Source organism: Triticum dicoccoides, chromosome 5A (genome assembly GCF_002162155.2).
Source record: "Triticum dicoccoides isolate Atlit2015 ecotype Zavitan chromosome 5A, WEW_v2.0, whole genome shotgun sequence".
Taxonomy (NCBI): Eukaryota; Viridiplantae; Streptophyta; class Magnoliopsida; order Poales; family Poaceae; genus Triticum; species Triticum dicoccoides.
In genome coordinates this window covers 646,723,386-646,733,766 of record NC_041388.1, presented here as the reverse complement: position 1 = coordinate 646,733,766, position 10,381 = coordinate 646,723,386, and the positions used below count along the sequence as shown (strand labels likewise).

Below are 10,381 nucleotides of genomic sequence, written 5' to 3'. Positions count from 1 at the left end.
GATAGATCAAGATTCCACTAGAATTGATAAACTCGAAGATATTATTACCAACTTGGGGTCCGCTTTCTCCGCCGTTAAAAATACCTCAAATCCTCCTCCTACCAAAGTTTCCAAGTTTATCTAAAAATAAGGCTGAATCTTCTAGTAAGAAAAATGAAGACCTCAAATCAATAAGTGTTCACCCCAACTTTTTAGATATCATTAAGGAACCTTTTGCTACAAATGAATTTCTTGATTTCCTACCTAGGAGTTTAATCATTAGTAAAAACAAAGAACCTCCTAAGGGTTATAAGTGTTCAATTGAAGAATTGCATACCAAAGATGACAATACTTAGATCTATTCTTGCTTTTATGCCTAGCTAGGGGCATTAAACGATAGTGCCTGTTGGGAGGCAACCCAATTTTATTTTTGTTCCTTGATTTTTGTTCCTGTTTAGTAATAAATAAATCATCTATCCTCTGGTATGATTGTGTTTTTATGTTTTAATTAGTGTTCGTGCCAAGTAAAGCCTTTAGGATCTTCTTGGGTGATTGTTGTTTGATCTTGCTGATAAAAACAGAAAGTATGCGCTCACGAAAATAATTTTCATTTTTTACCAGAGAGAGATAAAATACCACTTCCAACTGCAGTAGATCAATATACAAATTATTTAGGTATTCCTAATTTTTCAGAATGTCTGGAGTTACATAAGTATTTGAAACCTCCAGATTTCTACAGACTGTTCTGTTTTTGACAGATTCTGTTTTTCGTGTGTTGTTTGCTTATTTTGAAGAATCTATGGCTAATATCGGGGGGTATGAACCATAGAGAAGTTGGAATACATTAGGTTTAACACCAATATAAATAAAGAATGAGTTCATTACAGTACCTTAAGTGGTGGTTTGTTTTCTTATACTAACGGAGCTCATGAGATTTTCTGTTGAGTTTTGTGTTGTGAAGTTTTCAAGTTTTTGCGTAAAGATTTGATGGATTTTGGAACAAGGAGTGGCAAGAGCCTAAGATTGGGGATGCCCAAGGCACCCCAAGGTAAAATTCAAGGACAACCAAAAGCCTAAGCTTGGGGATGCCCCGGAAGGCATCCCCTCTTTCGTCTTCATCTATCGGTAACTTTACTTGAGGCTATATTTTTATTCACCACATGATATGTGTTTTGCTTGGAGTGTCTTGTACGATTTGAGTCTTTGCTTTTTAGTTTACCACAATCATCCTTGCTGTACACACCTTTTGGGAGAGACACACATGAATTGGAATTTATTAGAATACTCTATGTGCTTCACTTATATCTTTTGAGCTAGATAATTTTGCTCTAGTGCTTCACTTATATCTTTTTAGAGCACGATGGTGGTTTTATTTTATAGAAATTATTGATCTCTCATTCTTCACTTATATTATTTTGAAAGTCTTTTATAATAGCATGGTAATTTGCTTTGGTTATGAAATTAGTCCTGATATGATAGGCATCCAAGATGGGTATAATAAAAACTTTCATATAGAGTGCATTGAATACTATGAGAAGTTTGATACTTGATGATTGTTTTGAGATATGAAGATGGTGATATTAGAGTCATGCTAGTTGAGTATTTGTGAATTTGAGAAATACTTGTGTTGAGGTTTGCAAGTCCCGTAACATGCTCGTATGGTAACCGTTGTGTAACAAATTTGAAGCATGAGGTGTTTCTTTGATTGTCCTCCTTATGAGTGGCGGTCGGGGACGAGCGATGGTATTTTCCTACCAATCTATCCCCCTAGGAGCATGCGTGTAGTGCTTGGTGTCAGTTTCAAAACCGGCCGATCTCGGGTAGGGGGTCCCGAACTATGCGTCTAAGGTCGATGGTAACAGGAGACAGGGGACACGATGTTTACCCAGATTCAGGCCCTCTCTATGGAGGTAATACCCTACGTCCTGCTTGATTGATATTGATGAATACGAGTATTACAAGAGTTGATCTACCTCGAGATCGTAATGGCTAAACCCTAGAGGTCTAGCTTGTATGGCTATGGTAATGAGTATCTCCCCTTTCCGGACTAAGTCCTCTGGTTTATATAAACACCAGGAGGATCTAGGGTTACATAAGGTCGGTTGCAAAGAAAGGAATCTACATATTTGATCACCAAGCTTGCCCTCCACGCCAAGGAGAGTCCCATCCGGACACGGGTGTAGTCTTCGGTCTTCGTATCTTCACAACCCATCAGTCTGGCCCATGGCTAACAGGTCGGACGCCCGAGGACCCCTTAGTCCAGGACTCCCTCAGTAGCCCCTGACCCTGGCTTCAATGACAAGGTATCCGGCGCATAGATCTGTCTTCGTCATTGCAAGGAGGGTTCCTCCGCCCGAACTCCAAGATAGTCTTCGGACGAAACAATCGTGTCCGCATCTGCAACACACAGCCGTAGAGAGTATAATATTTCACGAATCCAATCTGCCGAACACTTTAGTAATGTGACGTCATGTCAGTCTGGCCATAATTTCGAACCGTTTTTCGTCTGCCACTCCATGTTTCGAGACGCGGTTGCCATTGGCACGTCTTGTCAAAGCAGAGATCGTGTCCCCTTATTGTGGGATTTTCATCAATTCGGGCGTGGGTAACCCAACTGTGCCTGTTTACACAACCCTTCGGAATAGGCGAGGTTTAAGACGAGTGGGGAGGCGTTTGATATTCACTGCCTTTATAAGGGATAAGGATTCCATGTTCTTCTCCCACGCCTTCTCCTTCCTCTGCCCATCCATACTCGAGCTCCAACGCCCAAGCTCTAGCTTTCCCCGCCCGAGAAAGCACTCCAATCATGTCCGAATCTGGAGCTGGAGGCAAGTGGATGGCCTCCTCCGTCAAGAAGGAGGACATTAAGGAGCTCCGGGAGGCCGGATACCTGGCCAAGGGGATCGTTTACCGACTCCCGACCAAGGGACAAATCGTCTCTACCCCAGAGCCCCATGAGAGGGTGGTGTTTCTCACACATTTCATCCGCAGCTTGGGATTCCCTCTCCACTCGTTTGTCCGCGAATTGATGTTTTACTATGGGCTGGACTTCCATGATCTAGCCCCCAACTCTATCCTCAACATCTCAACATCTATTTTCATGTGCGAGGCCTTTCTCCGTATCCCACCTCACTTCGGCCTATGGCTGAAGACCTTCAATGTGAAGCCGAAGGTGGTGAGCGGCCAACAAGCAGAGTGTGGAGGCGCCATGGTGGGCAAGATGCCCAATTTCACCTGGCTCGATGGCTCCTTTGTGGAGACAGTGAAGGGGTGGCAGTCGGGGTGGTTCTACATCACGAGCCGCGCAACACCAATTGGGCGGCGGCCCCCGGATTCCGATCCGGAGCTCCGATGTGGCTCACCTCCTGGCAAGAGAAGGGCCTAACCTGGGGCTCTTTGAGCGAGCTGACTGGGCTCCAGACGTGCGTCCAGAACATGATAACCAAGAGGATCAAACTCATCAATGTGATCCAGGTTATGCTCATTCACTGGATCCTTCCGTGCCAATGCCGGACTTGCTATTTATGGGAGTTCGATCCGGTCAAGCACCAAACGCTACTAGAGCTCTTCGGCACGGCGCACGAAGACATCTAGAAACTGCTCTTCAAGGCCGGCAAGACACCACCGCCCACGACCGAGGATCGCGGGCTCAGCTTAAAACGCCAAGCCAATTTGGTAAGTTCTTTCATGTTTTCAAGGTATACCCTCTACTGGCATATTTTGAGGAAGGAGTCTAAGCCTTCCTATCAATTTTTCAGGCCTGGATCGATATAGCGGGGCGGATTAACTGTCCGGCTCAACTATCCGAAGACCAAGAAACCCCACTTCTGACGAAGATGCTGTTTTCGGCGCCTTATGATGTGCCGGAGAAGAAGGCTAAGAACACGGCCAAAGGGGCCAGGAGTGGCCTTTGCCGAAAAGGTGATTCGGACGTGATGTCCGGAGACGAGACTCACTCTTCGGCCGCCGAAGACAATGACGAAGAGGAGGAGGAAAACGACTCCCCCCTGAGGAGGGAAGGAAGAAAAGGGGGGCCTCCCCAACTCTGGAGGCGAAGGCGCCCAAGAGGGGGAAGGGCTCCCTCACGGATAACTCCGCATGGGATGATGATAGCAGTCTGGAGCCCCCCCCCCCCGAACCAAGCCTCAGGCTGCCTTGTAAGTACCTTATGCACGTCCAAATGTCTAGCCTTTCCACTTTGTAATATTAATATGTTTAAATTATGCTATTGCAGTCTGGCCCGTGACAGCTCCCCACGATCCTCAACAGGAGGCTCGCTGGATTCAAAGGAGATGGCCAGCGTCTCACCGCCGCCTGCTCACTCTCCCTCGGCCAAGGGTGATGACGAGGTGGTGTCCGAAAGGACCTTCTTAGGTCAGGGAGAGGTTTCGGAGGTCGTCGGGGTGGCGCCAAAGGATGACTCCTCGGCCTCCGGACACATGGGGGAAAAAGGCCCCATGGGGGCTGGTGGTGGGGGCCAAGTTCAATTCGGCCCCCAGCCGGAGACCTACACGGCTCCGGAGTCAAGCGAGCAGCCTTCCATGAAAGGAGGGGGTGTGCCTGTTCCACCGGTGACCTCTGTCTAATCAAAGGCACCAGATAATCTGCTGGAAGTGTTGTGAGGCGCTTCCATTGTGGATGAACACCATATCCTTATGGGTGCGGTGATCGAGAAGGTTTTGTCCGCCAAAAGCGGACTGACCGAAGCCTGTGCTAGCCTTATAATAGGCTTTGAGATAAGTAATGTAATTGTAGAGAGAATATCACAGTGTAGACAGTAGCCCCTGATGCTATGTTCGGTGTCCGGAAAGGAAAAGCCCAACAGAGGATCAAAATAATTTTCGTAGGAGTCTAACATAAGATGTCTATGTGAATAAGCAGGTGTCGCTGCTGGCTGCTGCCGCTCATACTGCGGAGGTCTTCGGACTGAAGCAGAACCTGGAGCGGGCCGAAAAAGAGCTCGGCCTCGTGAAGAAGCAGCTGGAGGACAGCCAAGGTATGTAGTAGCCTTCATGTATATTTAGGAAGGATGAATGGTTCGTGCTGATTAAAGTGCCATGAACTTTATTAGGGGCCACGACCGAGGTGGCGGCCCTCAAGAAGGCGTTAGCCGAAGCCGAGGACAAAGCGACCAAGGAATGCGACGTGCGCGAGAAGCACGAGGCTCGGATCAGCGAGGTCCAGCAAGAGCTCCACGACGCCGTCAAGAAGTACGAGTCCCTGGAGTGTGATTCTAAGACGCAAGGGTCTGAACTTGCGAAGGCCCGCCAGAGCGCACAATATGCCCGAGCCGAAGCCTAGAGCGCCCTTCAGGAAATCCAGGCGGCCAAGAAGATCGCCGCAGGTAGGGCTTTCATTATGCAAAGCAAGTCTGCGAAGGAAACGTTCCTTTTACTTACCCGAATTTGGAGCTCTCCAGGGGTGTTTACATATTTGTCGCGCAGCGTATCGGATGCTGCCGAGTTCTATCAAGCCGAAGAAGGGAGTTCTACGGAGAAGCTGTTCTGGTCTCAATACCTTGGACCAGAACATCCGGTGCCCTTCAGTGACCAGCTGATATAGTTGGTCGAGTTGCACAAGGAGGACGAGCTAGGGGCGCTATACACACCTGATCGAATAAAAACCGATTCCTTGCATAAAGCGGAAAAAAAATCTCTAAGGATTTGAAACCTCTCGAACAGCTGACCAACTCTCGCTGCATCATGACAGTCAGTTTTCGGCTTTCTCTACTGAGGTGCTCGTCCGGAAGAACCGTGACACAATCATAGTAGTTCTCCCTTTACTGCCCTAGCCGATATAGCGGAACATAAGGTAGTAAGCACGGGAGCCGGGCAACCCAACTATTGACCAAAGACATGATTCGGAGCCGATGCATATAATGCTATAAGTTTGGTGTGCCGAACTATACTGTAAAAAGTGTTTGGACTTTGTTGCCGTATTGCGGGGCGCGATGAATCCCCTGGCAAAGTAATACATACCAGAGTGTACAGGTGCGATGAGTAATAAATACAGAGGTAAGGAAAAAATCAAGGAATAAGCTGATGCTGCCAAATATTTTCCACTGTAATTTGATTAATACGTCGAGGTGTACTTGTGCAAGCAATGCGATGAGCAAGTAAGGCTATTTAACATGCCATGACCAAGAGCGAGCTACGTGCGGGTATGTAAAACAGGTATAGCAATCGTTAGCAGAGACCGCCTGGGGATTCCCTTGTACGTCAAAGCTCCTTGCCTCCTTGGTGTATCTGTCCCGTGATCGGTCCAATGATCAGGTTACTAGAAAAAGCCTCGAGAAGAGAAAAACCTGAAATGAAAAAGAAAAAGTGAAGGTGTTCGGATCCAGGGTCGGTCGAGCCGCACCGTGGATCATGGGCTAGCTATGCCTCCATCGATGCCCATGGAATTTTGAGTGCGTAGTTATGTACGCGCGGTACAAATGCCGCCGTTTGATTGGGACTGGGACGGAGGCCAAATTGCTAGTTAAGCTCTTGACGAGCCGGGCTGTCTTGATGCAGGATAGTCCGGACTCTCTTAATGGTGTCCGGGGGCTCGGCCGCCGAATTAAGGTTCTACTGGAAAAGGTCGCATTGTACTTCTGCTGCTAAGGTCGTGGTATGCTCCTCGGTACGGAGGGAGCGTTCCGTATTTCCATTGACTGTTATGACACCACGTGGTCCATGCATCTTGAGCTTGAGATAAGCGTAGTGAGGTACCGCATTGAATCGAGCAAATGCGGTTTGTCCAAGCAGTGCGTGATAGCCGCTGCGAAAGGGGACGATGTCGAAGATTAACTCCTTGCTTCGGAAGTTGTCCGGAGATCCAAAGACAACCTATAGTGTGATTGAGCCCGTACAGCGGGCCTCTACGCCTGGTATGACTCCTTTAAAGGTAATCCTTGTGGGCTTGACCCGTGATGGGTTAATGCCCATTTTTCTCACTGTATCCTGATAGAGCAGATTGAGGCTGCTGCCACCGTCCATGAGGACTCACGTCAGGTGGAATCCATCAATGATTGGGTCTAGGACTGGTGCGGCTGGTCCGCCATGCCGGATACTGGTCGGATGATCCCGACGATCAAAAGTGATCGGACATGATGACCATGGATTGAATTTTGGGGCGACTGACTCTATCGCATAGACGTCCCTAAGTGCGCTCTTGCGCTCCCTCTTGGGGATGTGTGTAGCATATATCATGTTCACCGTTTTGACCTGAGGGAGAAACTTCTTCTGTCCCCCTGTGTTTGGCTGCAGGGGCTCCTCATCATCGTCTTCGCTCTGCGATCCCTTTTCCTTGTTTTTGGCATTTAACTTGCCGGCTTGCTTAAAAACCCAGCAATCACTGTTGGTATGGTTGGCTGGTTTGTCTGGGGTGCCATGGATTTGGCACGGATGGTCGAGTATGCGGTCCATGCTGGATGGTCCCTGATTGTTTCTTTTATATGGCTTTTTCCGCTGACCGGACTTGGAGGCGCTGAATCCGGCATTGACAGCAGTGTCATCGGTGTTGTCTTCATTGCTTCGGCGTTTGTGTTTGTTGCGTCACTGGCTGCCTCCGTTGCGGTTCCTAACCTTAAAGGGGCCTGCATCGCTGGCTATGTTTTTGCTGCGAGCCAACCAACTATCCTCACCCGCGCAAAAGCGGGTCATGAGTGCCATGAGGGCTGCCATAGAATTCTGCTTTTCTTGGCCGAGGTGGCGGGCGAGCCATTCGTTGCGGATGCTATGTTTAAAGGACGCTAGGGCTTCGGCATCCGGACAGTCGACAATCTGGTTCTTTTTGGTTAGGAACCTAGTCCAAAATTTCCTGGCTGAATCTCCAGATTGTTGGGCTATGTGGCTTAAATCATCGGCGTCTGGTGGCCGGACATATGTGTGGATATAGTCTCTTCAATTGGAAAGGTTATCTTTAAGCATTGTTTACGTTCTTGTAATCAAGTAGCTCATGCGCTAGCGAAATTTAGTTTTAGTAATAAGTACTCTCTTAGTTGGTTGGATGAGCGTCTTGACTGTTTGGTGAAGGAGCTCGTGGATGATGTAAACGTTATTTCTACTCAATAAATCTAGTCATGATGGTCTTTCCTCAAAAAAAATCTCACATAAAAAAGGGAAGTCGGGGCGACTAGATCCTCGGCACCGCCACCACAGCCGCAACCTCCGGTCACCATCAAAGGCCTGAAGGTACACCTAGATGACTCCCATGTATCCTGATTCTCTTTCCCTCTGCTTTTCTCTGGGATTAATGCGTTTTTCCTTCACATCAGCACCCAACGGCGCAGTCGCGGTGATTCTTTCTCCTCTATGCCGGCAATCTTTCCTTCTCTTCACGTGATGAAGACATGTAAGACGATGTCTATGTGCACCCCACTGGAGGAGGCTCTAAGACGATGTCTATGTGCACCCCACTGGAGGAGGCTCAAGGCACACATGTGTTCAATATCTTGGGTTACAACAAGCACAGAGGTATGGGCCACGACGACAACAGTTACATACGGTCCGGGGTTTTCATGGTCGGCGACCACAACTGGGTAATACGCTTCTACCCTGATGGGTACAAAGGAGAAGGCCAAGATTACATCTCAGTTTATCTTGAGCTTGTGTGCATCACTGAACGTCGGGCGTCCTGCGACATGAGGCTGGTGGACCAGTGCACTGGAATCTCATATTCAATGCATAAAACAGGTCCTAGGATTTTGTCCGGTGATATTAGTAGGTTTGCTCCACTGACTCCTATTTTCATAAGGCGAAGTGAGATCGGGGGATTTGTGTAACTTAGGAATGATCGCTTGACGATTGAATGCACTGCCACTGTTTTTCAAGAGGCCACATGACGGAAACCAAAATCGACATGCCACGGCTAACATGACTGACCACGTTGCCAAGTTGCTCGAAGAAAAGGAGGGATTTGATGTTAGTTTTATTGTTGGAGGAGATATGATTGAAGCACATAGGTTTGTTCTTGCTATACGGTCGCCTGTTTCGAAAGAAGAGCTCTATGGGTCAATGCAGGAGACGAGGCCGGGGCAGTGCATAACCATCCAGGACATGCAACCTGCTGTTTTCAAGGCCCTGCTCCATTTCATCTATACTGACTCTTTGCCTAGCTGCAAGGATGAGATGGTCCGACTTTTACTAGTGGCTGCAGATAGATATGGAATGGATAGGCTCAAGCTGGTTTGCCAAAGTATCCTTTGTGAGGATCTGAACAAGGACACTGTGGCAACCACATTGACTTTAGCTCACCAACATAACTGCCACCAGCTTAAGGATGCTTGCCTTCAATTTAACAAATTATCAGGTTTCAAGGATGTCAAGGATGTCAAGGTGACTTGCCAATCTTTCATAGAGGACACATTGGAGAAGCGAAGAAAATCTTCATAAATAAAGTACAAAGGTTGCATTACAAAGCCGTTTTTTTAGGTGGCCCAACCCAAAGAAAATGAGAGAAGAACATCAATCAGGTTCAGGTTCTGGGCTGTTGTCGACATCAGAAAGCCAGCGGACTGAGAGAGTTGGTTGTAGAATGTCCTGCTTGAGGAGCTGAAGGAGAGCAGACTCTAGCAAAGCTTTGTGATTAAAGACGCGTCGATTTCTGTCCTTCTAGATGTTCCATGCTCTGTATAGTGTCCTGACAACTGAAACTGAAAAAATTGAGCACTCATTCGGTTTAGCTGAAACTAAACCAGTCAAAGCATCAGGAAATAACAAAATATTATTTATGAATCAGACAGTGATTTAGAGCACCATGGCCTTTTCTCCACGCCAAATAATTTACTGACAACAAAGGACTGAAAGACATAAAAGGAAACAACACGATTAATTTGATCTACCAATTAGTGTGCTTCTACTTTTACCAGTAGCTACAGATAATAATACTTGGAGAATAAGATGATAACCCATTCAACGAATCGCAGAAGGTTAACTGAAGTTCAACGAATCGCAGAAGGTTAACTGAAGTTACACGCAGTGAACAGAGTTAACTGTCTCCCGCAAAAAAAAGAGTTAACTCAAGCTTACAGAAGTTAAACTTCATTTGACTGTATATTTTCAGAAAAGAAACTTCAGTCAACTGTAGCCTTTGTCGGACACTGAACAGGGGAGCCCTTGGTTTTCGAGGGGCATTGATCTTTCACAAGTGGAGCGCATCCTAGCCGTCCGTCTTTCTGGTAGCTGTCGAATTCTTCAGATAAGGTGTCAATTTCTTCAGGTGTGTTCGGGGACAGGAAGTTCAGAGAAATTGACACAAGTAGTACTGGCGAGTGCAGCATATCGGTAAAAGTCGATACATCCAGGTTTAGTACACCAATTATTCATCATGCGTCGGCAAACTTAGAGTACCAATTAGCAAGCTAGCTTATTACACGTACTGCTACGTGAGCTAGCTTCGTCTTTGTAAATTAGAAAAG

The 10,381-nt window shown here is 47.2% G+C and overlaps 1 pseudogene; it reads left to right on the top strand.

Moving 5' to 3' along the window:
* The first annotated feature begins 8,362 nt into the window (after positions 1–8,362).
* LOC119298249 lies at positions 8,363–9,356 on the top strand (annotated as a pseudogene).
* The last annotated feature ends 1,025 nt before the right edge of the window (positions 9,357–10,381 follow it).